The sequence below is a fragment of the Plodia interpunctella genome, chromosome 6 (genome assembly GCF_027563975.2).
Source record: "Plodia interpunctella isolate USDA-ARS_2022_Savannah chromosome 6, ilPloInte3.2, whole genome shotgun sequence".
In the NCBI taxonomy this organism is placed as follows: Eukaryota; Metazoa; Arthropoda; class Insecta; order Lepidoptera; family Pyralidae; genus Plodia; species Plodia interpunctella.
Genome location: NC_071299.1, coordinates 5,687,068 through 5,703,216, shown reverse-complemented (window position 1 = coordinate 5,703,216; position 16,149 = coordinate 5,687,068). Strand labels below are relative to the sequence as shown.

The following is a 16,149-nucleotide window of genomic DNA, read 5'->3' as shown; positions in this document are numbered from 1 at the left end:
ATGATACAATTGAAATGTCATTGAATTCATCCTTTCAGACCTCAGATCAATTACGTAAAGTTTCAGACCCTTCGTATTCATAATACCAAGGAGTCTTTGAGTACTGAGATAAAGCTCAAAATTATTGTTGTTTTTGTTTAGGTAGTTTTGGACGAATGGTGGTCGTCCGTTCGTTTATTGGCGCCAATGTATTAGTATTATATGAAACAGAGATTAATATATGGTATCTTCTCAATTTTTTATTATTTTTAGCTTGTATTTTGTGTCCCACTGCTGGGTAAATACCTCCCATTCTGTCTTACAAAGGTCTCTTCTCTATATTAGATGTATTTTATTGTGCCTCTTTGTAATCTCTCTGGAGGTAAATAATGGAAATTTATGTTTAGTTTACCATTTGTACACAATTCTTTGTAATTTTGGGCAATAAATTTTTAAATTAATAAAATAAAAATTGTCGTCTTCAGTCAGAGAAAATCGAAATTAATAACTGCAACTGACGATATAGAGAGCACACCACCATTGTAAGGGTTAATTTAGATTATAAAAACAAAACCACTACGTCGAAGTCGGCTTATGTTTACCCCGAGCCCGAACAGCAGATGGCTGGTGGGCACGTGGTGTCTCAATGGAAGACGTGGCTCATAATCAACATCTTGCATACTCAACAGCAGTCTACCTTTCACTGTTTAAAGGATAATCACCAACGGGATCTCGCAAACAATAAGTACTTGAGTTTTCAAAAAGGACATTTACAGTTACAACCACATATTACCGAAATTCGGAACATCTGAACAATATAAAAAATAACATTATATAATACCGATCTCGGGTATAATCGCAGTGCTCGATCAAAAGATTTGCTCTACCTGCCGGGACCCAAGTTTTTTGCCCTAAAAGGGTGGCCATTACGGACCGGGTTAAAAAATCTAACGGTTCCCCATCCACCCAAACACACATTGCGATGACAAAAACACAATGACATAGAAACTATTATGTTTCCTGTGACGATAAATATATGCGATTGTTGATGAAATAAATGAGAAAAAGACGTGCGCTTTCACATTGTATTTGAAGCGGCTCGTTAGAGAAAATGCTTGAGCATTTACACAACATTTATAAAAGATATGTTTTAGGATGCATTTTAGTATTTAATATAAACAAATTGGTTCGATCCCCGGTCGGGTCATGATGGAAAATGATCTTTTTCTGATTGGCCTGGGTCTTGAATGTTTATCTATATATGAATTTGTTATAAAATATAGTATCGTTGAGCTAGTATCCCATAACACAAGTCTCGAACTTACTTTGGGGCTAGCTCAATCTGTGTGATTTGTCCTAATATATTTATTTATTTATATATTATAAATTCGGTTATTATCGTGTAGTTTTCCCAGTTGTCCGAGTACTGAGAAGGTTTTTCCCAATATACTTGCTTGCATTGAGAAAATTGTTCCCAATAGTATTATCCAGTACAATACTTACTTAAATCATTAATCACTTATAGAAAACTTTACCGTACATAAAGATAGGTGAGCAAGGATCACACAAAATTTCCACGGGCACGAGAAAAAACTACGAGTAAAAGCTAGTGTATTTTAAATCAGTATGATGATAATTAAAAATGCTTCCTTTCTATATAAAGTATACATTTTTATTGCCTATACAGTAATTTCGACCAAAAAATACAATGTCTATGATAATTCGTCCTGTAAGAGCCCGCATGCCCCATTATTCATTGTACTTAGGCTACTTGTTTGCTACAATAAGAAAGTTTTATTACGCAGTAGCCGAAGTATTGAAGAAAGGGTTAGCCATTCACATCTTTGTTTCGTTTGTCGCCTGACCACCCCGAGGGTGGAGAATCGGTAATAAATTGCTACAGGACTTTCTTTTTGATTTATTGTTTCAGTAGCCACTCCATTGTATAGAGTAATCTTTTTTTCCTTGAATTAATTTCGTTTTCTAAAAATATACATATAACTGGGTTTAGTTTGTTATAGAGAAACAGTAAATACAAATTTATATATTATTTGTATCGAAATATTGATTTCCATAATAATAATTATTGTAAGTACTATAATTTCTTTCACAAATCAAACAATTTTGTCCTCAATATACTTTAGAATTTTGAGGCATTACCAAACACAATATTACCTTAACCTTCCTCTAACTTAACCTAAAAATATCCTGTTATTTCATAAGTTTCCTTCGTTTCTTATTATACCAACTTTACGTAATAGGAAAAAAGACACAACTAGAAAACTGGATTCTTAGATAGGTACATGTAATACTATACGTTAGTATTAGACAAAAAAAAAATAAAAAAGCGCCCAAACTGACCAGTCGGATCCTCTCCACGGGCAGGACTCGATCAGTGATTTGGGAGCAACGTCCTCGACCTTGAAACTAGATGAACTTACGTAACCGCCGCCCGAGGGTACGGAGCCTTCTCCACCGAAATATTCTCGTTTTTTTGCACGCCCCGCCACTTTGTACAAGTCTTCGAATAAAAAATATTGAATACGTGAAGATAGATTTACCTTGACAAAAACTCGATTCTGGAATCAAATTTTGACCATGGCAAAGTCTTGTAAAAAATTGAAATATGATTTGATTAGCAACGTAATACTTTGAGCAATATTAAAAAGATTATATTGATTATCATTTAAATAAATAAATAAATAAATAAATAAATCATTTATTTGTTCAACTGTATCACACATACATTATACAAAACAGAAAAGGGTACATAAAAACTCACTAAGCTAACTTATATCTAAAAGTACATGCAAATGTGTGCCACAGAAGCACAAATAGGCTACAGCTCAGCACATGTTACTCCAATGGAGCAACGCTGATTTTCAGCCGTCGCCATTGAGCGATGACGCGACCATGCGCAAATTAACATACAGATTTGATAAAATAAAAAATTAAAAATAGAAATTAATGTCAAAATGGGAATAAAATGCAAATTACATAAATAATATCATTAAATATATTAATTGGAAAATAAAAAGCAGTGGTAACGCAAATGGCAATTTGTGACTACTTTTTACGGGAGGGCGCTTTATGCACGCGACAAGTAAAGCGGTGGTGGGAAGAATCAAGAATTTGTTTTTCTAATAAATGTGATTTTAATTTTAATTTAAAAGTAAATTTAGACTGTAAGCATCTCAGCGGTGGTGGAATATTATTCCAACACTTTGTTGCCGCGTACCTAAAACTCCCCGCAAATGCTGAAGTCCTGTGTGCTGGCATAGAAAGAACAGGGCGTGCCAATCTAGCACGACGCCGAGACATGAATATTAATTTGTCATAGAGATACTCAGGTTTGTTGAACTTCAAAATGCCGAAAAGTAAACTAGCGAGATGCAACTGTCTACGAGCTTCCATATTGAGTGCAGACGCTTTGTTTAAATAGGGTGTAATATGATTTCGCGGAGGGACATTGTAAATAAACCGTATACATGCGTTCTGCACTCTTTGGAGTAGACGTTTTGCTTTCTCCGTAAGACGAGGACCATATACGAGGTCACCATAGTTAAGCCTGGAGAGCACCAGCGACTCGCAGACAATCTCCCGCGACCTAACCGACAGCTGATCGCGTATTTTGTAAAGAATACTGAGACGATAGAAACAATTCTTAGCCAAGCCCAACAAATGTTTCCCAAATTTCAGCTCACCATCAATAATTAAACCCAAGTTTCTAGCCTCCTCTACTCTTTCAAGAGACTGACCATCAATAGACACGGTGGGACACGCATTCACAATCTGAGATATTTGCCATTTACTACCAAGTATCATAAATTTAGACTTCTCCGGATTCAGAACAAGTGCATTACGTTTAGACCAATCTGAAATGCTAGCTAGATCCTCATTCATCTGATTGACTGTCTCTGATATATTGTTAGAAGGAGTGCTAATATACAATTGGACATCGTCAGCGTAAAAATGAAACTTACAACTTTTTATTGCTGAGGGTAGATCAGCGCAGTAAATAATAAAAAGTAAAGGTCCCAATATCGACCCTTGTGGTACCCCACGCTCCAAAGATTTAGAGTCAGAGTCCACGGCAGTACCATCACTTTTTTTAATTTGCACATATTGATGACGAGCGGTAAGATAGCTCTCGAACCATGCAAGTGCGCCAGAATCACACCCATAATAAGAAAGTTTGGCAAGTAAAAGAGAGATGCTCAAACAGTCAAATGCGCGCGAATAGTCCAGTAGTGAGAGGATCGTTCCGCGACCTCTGTCTCTCTCGCCTATGATATTATCCACTACATCAATCAGTGCTGTTATAGTTCCGCGGCCCTGTCGAAACCCGGACTGCAGTGTAGGAAGAATATCATTATTTTCGACGTAGTGTGTAAGTTGAGATGAAACTGCTTTCTCCAAGATTTTCGAAAGAAATGGTAATATGCTGATCGCTCTGAGGTCCTTAAAATCGGAAGGGATATTGATTTTAGGCAAAGGAGTCACAATAGCTTCCTTCCAGCATCTCGGCACTACTCCTGTGGTTAATGATTGATTAATGATCACTGTTATGACATCCAACGTACAAGGAAGAGTCAAGAGTATCATATCTCTACTAATTCTGTCACTACCAATAGAGTTTGATTTAATAGACAAAATATATTTAACAATATCAGAACTGCTTACGGGCTCCAAAGTAAAATTTGTGTCAGAGAATCTGTTGCTTTTAAAAAATGATATTTGCTCACGGACGTTATTATTGTTGCAGTGTGGAAGTCGAAGAAAGTGATCATTAATTTTGTTGGGATCATTCAAATTATCTGGAAGTACTCGGTCCCTGTCAAAGTTAGGCAAAACTTTACTTTTGAGATTTTTCCAAAAATGTTTACTGTCATTAATCTGAGTATTAACTAATTTATCTATATAGGCGCGTTTTTCACCGGCTATTGCCACCTCAACCATTTTTTTTAATTCTTTATAATATTGCCTATCATTTTCCAATTTAGTTTTATTAAATTTTTCGTGAGCTTTGTTACGATCCTCCATCATATTTTTAATAATGTCAGTAATCCAAGGTAAAGAGCCGTCCCTAATGATAACTTTTTTTAAAGGAGCATGAGCATCAAACAATGTAGCGATCATATCATTAAATTTGTCTACCATCTGGTCAACTGTAGATAACTCCGTAACAACAGTCCAGTCAATTGAGTGAAGATCATCGTTGAACTCAGACATATTTATTCTATTTAGTGGCCTGTGAGTAAAGTGTCTTGGCGGAACTTTGCTCTTCTTCAGTGATAATGAAACATTTATCATGGAATGCCCATATCGTCCTGTAATATTACTGACTGTGACGTCATGAAAAGGAGCATTAGTACAGACCACATCAATTAGCTTAGCAGAATGAGAGGTAAAGTGAGTAGGCTCAGTGACCAATTGTTGAAGATTCATATATTCAAGGAACTCTTTGAATTTGACGCTCATACAATCAGTCACAAGCAAATCGATATTAATGTCACCCAAGAAAACAACATGATCATAATTGGAGAACTGGTTAATAGAGTCAGTAAGGGAGTCAATGAATGCGTCCTCGTGTACCCATTGAGGCCTATAGGCCGTACCAACTACTAACTTGAGCCCACTCACTTTAGTAGAGAGCCATAGCTGTTCAATGTGGTCATTTGGGCGTGGCAGATATCTTACGTGAATGTCTTTTTTAATGTAGAATCCGAGCCCTCCTCCGCGCAACCGCTGCATATGCGTTGGGCGTGCGACAGCGTGAAACCTATAGCCTGGCACAGCGGGCGCACGCTCAAGCTGCTGGTCGTTAAGCCAAGTCTCGTTGATCGCTACGATGTCAGCGCTGTGACGGTCCAATGCGACAAGGAAGTCGCCGTGACCGGTATTTAGTGAACCCGCATTAAATAGCCCCAATTTGAAATACTTGGTTTTATTAACCATAAAAGTAAAACATTATTAAAGATATGAAATAAATAAATTTAGTATAAGGGTAGCACTTGATCATAGTTATCAACAAATATGTGAAAATGCGCCGACGTTCTTCGCTTAGTAAATAAAAAACAATATAGACATGACACCAAACAAAATAAAAATAGGTACATAAGACTGGAATAAAAGCATAAAATTGATAATCATATTTAAAATAATTATTGACAATGTTAACTGGAATTAACACTACCAGCGATATTATTATGGAAAATATTTTTTGATTAATAAACATTAGTAATTTAATTAAATAAGCATGGTAACGGAGAAATACAAAATTATTATATTTAATAATGCAATAGTACGAATTATAAAACGATTCATGTAAAATAAATTGAAATTTAGTATTTATGATGAGCACCGTGCATAAATGATTGTTATAAGATTTGGAAGCATTAAATGCATACTCAATGTGATGATACCTTAAAGCTATATGAAAGTCTGAGAAAAGACTATTCCAAAAATATTTAACATGCACTATAATTAACATATATTTAAACAAGAGAACCAAATACGAACGTGCATAATACAAGCAAAAATTGAACAACAATAAAACAGTATTAAAATGAAATAAAAAATACTTTAAAAAATACTTTAACTGACATATCTGTATATCTGCACTAAAGCGGTAATAAAGTAGACACCTGTATTGTACATTAAAATTTCTACTTATGTAAGAAGGGTACAATATACATTTACTGTTATGCACTTTTGACCAGACAAGAACCAACAGTATTATGCCCCAAAAATTTTTGTTAGATCCTGTTCACAGCGAATGCGATGACGCGGTGAGTCGGAGCCCGTATGCTGCCTTACAAATATTTTTCCGTCTTTTGTCCAGACATATCGCCAATTGTGAGATTTGCCCAGATCTCTTGCCCGCCTGAACAGTTGACGATTGGTTTTAGTTAACCTTTCATTAATATAAAAACGGCGATGCGGCATCGGGAGGCCTGTGCCCTCCGTAGTAGCGCCACGGCGCACGCGCGCTGAGTGTAGCAGTTGGTCTCGCACCGCCCGCCGCGAAACGCGGACAACAATGGGGCGCGGCCGCTGCGCTGCGCCATCGCCCTCGAAGGATCGACCAACCCGCGACACAGATACTATGTTTTGCTCCGTTAAATCTACAGCAAGCTTGTCCGCAATGGAGCTAACTAAGTGTACCAAGTTTTCACCCTTTTCTTCGGGGATATTTGTTATTTCTAAGTCATTTCCCAATAAATCCTGGTCACGATCATTCAGTTCCGCCTTCAAGTTCTCAATTGTCACTTGCAGTGATATGTCCTTGTTTGTACTTAACTCTGCTACTTGATTCTCCAGGATGTCGACTCGCTTTTGCAATTGGTCTTGTTTTCGGTCACTCTCTTCAAGCCTTTCAGTAAGCCTAGCAACCACTGTGTTAAAAATTTCCAACTGTACTCGCGCAGCCTTCATTTCCTCCCGCCACTGTCGTGCCTCTAGCATGAAGGATTGCATGTCAGTCATCTCCACGGTATCATTCAGCGCACTGCTGTCATCCAGGTGTTGGGTGAGATTGCACGCTGCCGCACCCCTATTGATATTAACTCCATCAGACACACCACGAACGGGAGTGTTGGTATTGTCCGACTTCGGCATTTTGCTGATACAACACACACATCTCCAGGCTTGCCGATGCTCTCCGGTCAGAGTGCTATAAAATCGTTGCTGCGAGACATTAGCGCAGATTAAATCGTACGCCCTTTTACACGAGAAGCAGATTAGATACTCTCTATCAGTAATTAAAGATTGGCATCCAGCACAGGTTTCATAGTTATCTGGCATTATGAGACGAAAAAGAATATGCCCGCAGAAGCAAATATATATATAAAAAAATAAAAAAAAATAAAAATTTGCTAGGTGGCCGTGGATTCGAACCAGTGTCTTTCACACGAAAGTCGTGTATACGGACCGCAGAGCCACAGCGGCGATGGCGTAGGCGGCGAAACTTTGCTTTCGTTGTTGGGCGGACTGTCAAAGCGCACAGAGTTGGGCGGAGTCTAGGTCTGATGACTAATAACTGGCACTCGTAGCGAAGTAATGATCACAATTACACAGCAGATTTGCACTGATTTAGATTGTTGTTACGACAAATTAAAGAGTGGTTCTTAACTGTACACTAGTCACATAAACACCATTCGGAAGAACTTTTATCCAGGATAATTTTGATATAGAATTTGCACCAGTAGGAATACTTTTTGACTGCTTATTGATTTAATTTGGCGGAGTAAAAAACTTAACGTATTGACGGTAACTCGATCGCGTCGGTACTCATCAATTTATTGTTTCTTTTTTATTTGGCATATGGAGAGTTTGGCCGTTCATGAAAATTTTTCGCCTATAAGATAGCTTCAAAGATAGTATCACTTATTTCAACCTCCTTTCAAAGCATGAGGCGTTTATTATTACTTGGATGTGTGCTAAATACTATACTATATCCTGAAATTGTTGTTTTCCATATAAATGTACAACAATTCACATACTAACGGTTTTGTAAAGAATATAACATCTCTAAGTTACAAGTGAGGAAGCTGTTCGACGCAAATAGAATTAGAATGGAATAAGTTTGTTGTTTTTGTTTGTGTATCTTTATTATTATGTCATCGTATCCCAAAATGATGACTCGATTTTACTTTAGTTAGTTTGAAAATAACCGAGAGTTTTCTTATTGTTGTTTTTTGAACGTTCAATTTATTTTTGTGTGACATAAATATTAATTCTATAATAAAATAAAAAAAATATTGTGAATGAATTACTTCTTTATTCAACTTAGGAGTAAATACCGTGCGTGTAGTGGTATTCATTAAAATAAAAACTAAGTAACTATTCTAAACTTAAAAATACTCTAATTAAAAAATTTCAAAATAACTACTTTCTGTAGTTCTGATCAGGTATGGGGTATGTAAGGCTTGCAACTTCATAATAATTTTAATAATTTAGAAATTGTGTGTTTGCCAAATAAAAATAGCCTACATTTATCAAGTATCACAACTATCAACTAAGGCTTTAATTTTGTCATCGATCATCAGATGAATTTTGTGTACAGTTGAAATATTTTCATGAGAACTTAAAAATAATGGCTCAAAATACATATTCAAGGCTTCGCTGCTAGGCGAGGTGATGTCATAGCCAAAACCAACTGCACAAAAAAGCTATTGTGCGCGTAGTTGGACTAGGAGAGCGTTGAACTCCTCAAGCTTGAAGTCAATGCCTGCTATTAGCCAATTTATATGACGACTAACGACGTCGAAACTGCTTTATATAAGACCATATTACAAATATTATAGAACTCAGGTTCGGTCATTATTTGGCAAAGAAGTTCTGCAAGTTGCTTAGTCGTTTGACAAGTACATTTTTTTAAATAATAGCCTGAACTCGTTATGGTACCTTTCTATATAATTATATACAAAAAGCGCAGGCAAACTCGTGATTACGTTTGGAGTTACAGCCATTAGGATATTAGTATAATAGTAACATTTATAATTTGAAAATAACTTAATATTTTTTTAATATAGGGTTCAGGATTAGCATCCTGAACCCTATATTGATCCTGAGCCCATAATTTTCAAACTGATGAATTTATTTTTATCATACTATGATTATTATGGTTTGTGCTATTTTATATATATCACTGTTGAGTATATAGTTAGTGTGGACGATAAGATAGGAAATTAAAAAGTTCAAAATCTTTTTTCAAATTGAATTAAATTGCTGGTGTTTCCTTTGCATGCCTTTTTCTGTTATGTAGGCAAAACTTCTTAAACTAAATTAAACCTATCTAAAACTAAAATGAAATAAACTTAAATAAAAAAACCTAAAAAATTTTCATAAGTCATCGAGCCAAGAACTGTAGCTGCTATATTCCCATGTTGGATATCGATTATTTTGAAATCTGATGAAGTCTAGTGATATTTTGCAATTGGATACGAGTAGTCATGGCTGTAGTAGTTTTTTTTTTTCTAGGAATTCTAGTAGAAAAAGGTGCTCGTACCCGCATAAGCGAGATCCTCAACTGATTACTGTGACAAGGTAATTAAAGTTTTGTGTTAACACCATGTTGATACATACAAAATTACTTATCGTTATTGCAACGCATAACAACATGTAACAAATACTACTTTAAGCCGCGGATGGGATTGCGGCAAAAAGTAAATCGTGTGATTTTTATACAAACTACTTATTACTCTTTGTGTTATAAGGATTTATTAAAAAAGTATAATCTCCGGGGTTTCCACCTAATATAAGTTCAATTTCAAATTCAAAACAAGCGTGCACATTTATAATATCTCTAACCGGAGACGGATTGCTATCCTAAGATACTATTTTTATTAAATAACTCTCAATAAAATATTTTTTAGTTCACCAGTGGATCCTCGTAGATCAGAGTGGAATGAGGGCGTAATATAAATATAATGTTATAAGTTGTTGACCTCTTATGTATCACATCTAAGTAATAGTTACGAAAGCGGCCGAGCAAAAACAATGATCTCTATTGTTCAGAGAGTCGCCGCGAAATTCTCGAAGCAATATATACTGTAGTGTGAACTTTGTTCTTAAGTTTAGATTTAATTAATTTTTATCTAAATATTCCATCCTTATCCTTACATATTATAAAACAAAGTTCTCTGCCGCGTCTGTCTGTCTGATAAACTTAAAACGCACGGATTTTCATGCGATTTTTACCAATAGATAGTGTGAATTCAGAGGAAGGTTTAGGTGCATACAAATTATTATATTTTTACCCTAGCGATGCCGGGTAAAAACAATTATATATAATAAATTGCGGGCCGCCAGTTTGTCATAAAATATATTTTACTTCATAGTTAAAGATTTATGTTTGAACATTGAAATTAACATGAAAATGCTGATTTTACTATACGGGCTAAACACGACTAGACTTTCCGCCTCGACCTGAAGAACGGGCTAAAGGAGGCTAAACCGGGGCCTTATGATGTGAAACTGCAAAAGGCTTAATGTGATAACAAATTGTAAAGCTCTACAGCTCATGCACACGTTAACCAACTATAAAAACTTGTGATATAGTTGAGTATTTACGTATAATGAATATTGGAGAGAGATTTCTAACGAATTTTGTCACAAAATGTGATAACAATTTTGTCATTGAATGTCATTTCGTCATTGCCAAGAGAGTATATGTATCTTATTCACAATAATTCAAGCGATTATATTATTGTGAACAAGATACACATACATACATTTTATTCATGCTTTACCCGAGAATGAAGGCATAATTCAATTTGAAAAAAGATTTTCATTAAAAATCACTTAACACATAAGTACTTATAATTAAAACCCATAGTAAATCACAAATGCTCAATGCTCAAGCTCAAAATGAGTTGCTGATGCAACTCATTTTCAAAATGCTCGCTACCATAGTAGCGGGCAACTTATAATTATTGAAGGCCTCTAAACCATATTAATGTATTCTCTAAAATGCTTCGTGAATTGAGTTATCTCGTGTAAATTAATTTATAAAAAATGCATGCATAATTCCTGTTGCACCTTCATCACTTTCGGAGACGGCATTCCTTACGCTGAATAAGGTTGCTGCAGAAATAACAAGCTTGGTCATTTGGTACACCCTAAGTACATATGTAACTTTGTTAGATATCTACTTTGTTACATATGTACTTAGGGTGGGTTGCACCGTAAACTTTGACGTTAACATTAACGTGCACAGAATAACGCAAAGTACGTAATATTGTCTAAATGTCAGCGGCGGCGCGTCGGTAAGTTCAAATTTGACGTTGATTTTAACAAAATAGCGTACTTTGCGCACGTTAGTGGTAACGTCAAAGTTTACGGTGCAACCTACCCCAACAGTCAACTGCATGTCAAAAGTTTGGGTGTTTGTTAATTAAACTAGAATATTACATAGGGTACTTTTTATCCCGGAATTCTTATGGGAGAGGATTCTAGGTACAGATTAAAATCATTCTCATACATTATCTTTCCACGTCCGAAGACCAAATAGAGGTTTAGTTTTTCTTGTTATTCTTTGACATTCTAGGTTATAAGAAAGAACGTCAAAGAATATCAGCATCATCATCAGCCATTTAATTATCCCCGCAGCTGGGGCATTGGCCTTCCCTGTGGATTCAAATAATTTATTCTATCACTGACTATGGTACATTATAAGGTACATCTTAGATTCATGCTATGGCCAGGGTAAGGCAATGGCAGACATAATTTAAGTTTATCAAGCTTCGGACCACTTACGGCTTGGCTTAACATGCATATTAATGTTGAAGATCGCTGTAAACCTCGAAGCCGTAGGGCAACCCTTTATGTACTCTCAAATTGCCAAAGTTAATGTACAGTCATGCTCAATACTGGCAATTTATATTATAAGTAATACAATAAAATGAGGCTATTCGGTTGTGGCTTGAGATAATATACAGACATAGGTTTGTGTCAATATATAGATGATATTTGACCACTAATTTTAGAATTTAATTTTACTATTATGATAGGAATGTTTAGTTAATTTTTTAAAGTTTATTTTGTGAGAGTGAAAGAAAAGACGTTATATACTTTTCTAAAAGCATATTATATTATATGCTTTTCTTCCACAAAAATGAAGTCAATCAAGAGAAAGGGAAATAATAATGGATTATCTTCAGCCTGTCCCTGTTTCAAAATATCGCCATTATGTAGATAGCTAAACCATCCTTGGAGTTTCGCTTGGCTCTGTCCACCCAGAGAGAGATAAAGATGTTATACTGTATCTATATGATTACTTTTCTATCTGGATAATGTGCCTAACTAATTTTGCAGTTTCTGCAACTGCATTGTCAAGATTGTTTTTGTTGCAAAACAAAATCAAATGAGTTCAATTGAACGAGTCAGAAAGCGCAGGTGCGTTTAAAAATAAATAACACATAATGTCTGACGGGGTGTTGCCTAGTTTTCTATAGTATCGTCGGCAGCGCTCTGGCTCGAGCCGAGTCAAGGTAAGTGTGCCGATGGCCGGGTGTGACCTAGTGCAGTCCCCACCCTCGTTCTGCACTCGCGAAAGTTCAACAACCTCCAGCAGAATTCTTACAGCCATACGCGACTGTTACATTACCGGAAAGCAGCTGCAGTCGCCCACATAGTTGCTGCGCCCGACAATCTTTGATTCGGTTTCTTAATACGTGATGCTGCAAATGCGATGAGGGCGGAAGTTTTTTAATTAGGTTTTTTGAAATTCTATTTGATTCATACGTATTCTTTAATTTCGTTATGGAATATCTAAATCACTTTCATCTATATCTATTACAATAAATTAGATATTACGCTACATTGATATCAATGCGCAGCGTAAAGTAATATTACTTTGATAACAAATTATTTGTGATTATCTGTCAGTTTTTATTCCAATTAATTCTATTTTATTTATTTCTAACAAAAATAATTTTAAATAAAAAAAAATCAAAAATTTGTAACATTGAAAATTATAATTTGGAACATAAGCTTTAACAAATGAAATAAAATTCTTAAATTTTTTATCATAACTGCATTTTGTTTGAATTATATACGAAAAAGATAGAAAATAAAAATGACAAAATAGAAATAGAAATAACAAAATAGAAATAGAAATAACAAAATAGAAATAGAAATAACAAAATAGAAATAGAAATAACAAAATAGAAATAGAAATAATAATAAAAACACAAAATTATATTAATTTAGATGAACGAAGAACTATCTAACTTAAAAATAACTTGTACATACTTATAAATGGTTCATAAATTGAATAGTTATTGAAAGAAGCAGTCCATTCCAGAATATACGAGTATAAATCAAAAATATAGGTCTAACTAAGGTGTCTATGAGTCACCCGATGACAACTTGTCTACGCCCGTCCAGTTTCTGGCCGAGATCAAAATAGTAAAGTTAGTGTAAACAGTGAGTAAGAGTGATGGAAAAGAAAGGGGTTTTTTGGCGGCACAATTATGTTAATTCAGTTTATTATGTCACCGGCCAGTTTGGTGAATCACGCGGCCTGCGCTTGCGCACACAACACGTATTGCCCACACCGTTATTACTTTCTACCAGGGCACGTCTTTTCAGATTTTTGGTCTAATTTTTATTAATTTTCTTGATCAGATAACAAATATATAATTATATAGATATTGTTATGTTAAGTAGTAAGTTGAAACCAAATTAAGAAAGTATTATTACAAAACTAATATTCATTATTATAAATAATAAAGAGATTCCAGCATGTCGTCGCACGTTGTATGAATCGATTATACAGACTCGTATCTCAAAAGTTTTGAAAGATTTTAACACTTTATAATCAAAACGGTTAGTTTTCAAAGCAATCTGCTTTGTTCATTGGGTTGTTATGTTTAAATTACCATATAGTAAGCAGAATCAACCAATTGTGTCCCTGCTGGTCCATCAGCGCGTTTGGTCGCGGTCACCGCATATATTATCAGCATATATTATGATATTAGCATATGTTCGATGGGGGCTGTCATTGTCACAATCTTAACTGGAAAAAATAAATTACCTATATTTTCGGTACTAGTTTTGGGAGTTTTAGTTTCTGATTATTAGATACAGTATTTGAACTTATGGTTTTCGTGGACCTGGACTACTATATTAGGCGAATTACATTGCCATGACTGAAATAAAATTTTACAATTAACTGAAATAAAATCTCTTACAAAATTAAATATGATTTTAGACAATACCTATGATAATTTTTTAAGTACATATTTTATGAAAATCATCAAATGTTGATATTAGCTGCGTCCCCAACTTGCAATATAATTTTTTATAATTTTTTAAGATCAATTTATCACAGTTACCAAATCTTAAAGAAGTCATATCGCTGACTTGGGTAGGAATAATGTAGCATCCTACTGGTGAAAGAATTTTAGTTGAATAGTTACTAAATTAACCCCTATATACAAACTTACATAATTACTTTCTCTTTATAATAAATTAGGCTAGATCATAACTTTTTAAATCAATCATCGAGTTTAAGATACACATATTTTTTTTTATAAATTTTATTTTTTAAATACAAGTATTCAATTGTCACTGATCGCTAAATTATAAAGATCCATCAAAACCTCAAAAGATAAATTTCTCAATGTAAATGCTTGATGTTTTTATCAGATGTTTGTGCAAAAGTGCGCAGGCGGCTGCTCGGCTCTGTTGTCTGTTGGTCGATGCTCAGTGCTTGACAGCAGAACCCAAATCACTTATAGTATAGAAGTAATGTTATGAACTTAGGTAGTAACTGAGTAATATTTATTCAGTTTTAGTAGCAACACAATAATTATTTGTATACTTTTCTTTCTAAATTAAAAACGGTGTTCTCTGAAATTGGAAAATTAGATTAAATTATTTTTATTTGCATGATATTGATATGGTTTTGTCGCAGAGGTTCGCTCGAACTTCGTAGTGGCCGTTAAGTAACTTTCGCAATGGTTGATCACGAGATGGGTGACCAAGTTATGTATTGCCTCTATGCTAATGATGATTTTTATGCATATTGGAAATGTTTTTAGATTGTCATTTTGGTTTTTCTTTCTTTTCAAGGACGTTAAATCTTAATTTTTACCGCTTAACCTTCATGAAAAGTTTGAAAGCAGAGGAGTTCTACGAATTAGCTGGAAGATGAGCGACTGGATTTCCTAAAAGCTGCTTATCTGGATTTTGAGGACTTCGCACATTTTGAAGCTTATTAATTTAATTTATTTTTAGGAAAACTATCACCTTATTACGTGTGTAAAACAAAATAACAAATATGAAAATGAGATATGGGCAATTACAAGTTTGCGTTGACAAATAGTTACATTAACATAAAGATAATGTCGTTAAGAATAAGCATGTTATTCTATTTATATTATGCATCTATCCTATGTTACCTTATACCCGCTAGGTTTACTATAAGCATGAGGTCTACAAAGGTTCAAATCAAAGTGCGATCACAATAAACCCTACTGCATTGTAATAAAATTTGAATATTTTTGATAATATTAATGATTGAATACATTTCCTTTCTTTCCTCATATATCTCTGTTCGTTTAGCATTTTGCATTGGCATGGTGGTCGCGGTAACGGCGCGATCGGGGCCGTTGAACGCGACTGGCCTTATTCCGCGGAACTATCGCAAGCGAGAAACGC

The 16,149-nt window shown here is 34.9% G+C and overlaps 1 long non-coding RNA gene across 1 annotated transcript in view; it reads left to right on the top strand.

The window, feature by feature from the left end:
* LOC135309729 (uncharacterized) overlaps positions 1-16,149 on the top strand; it is a 34,985-nt gene that overhangs the window by 7,226 nt on the left and 11,610 nt on the right. The window lies entirely within an intron of this gene.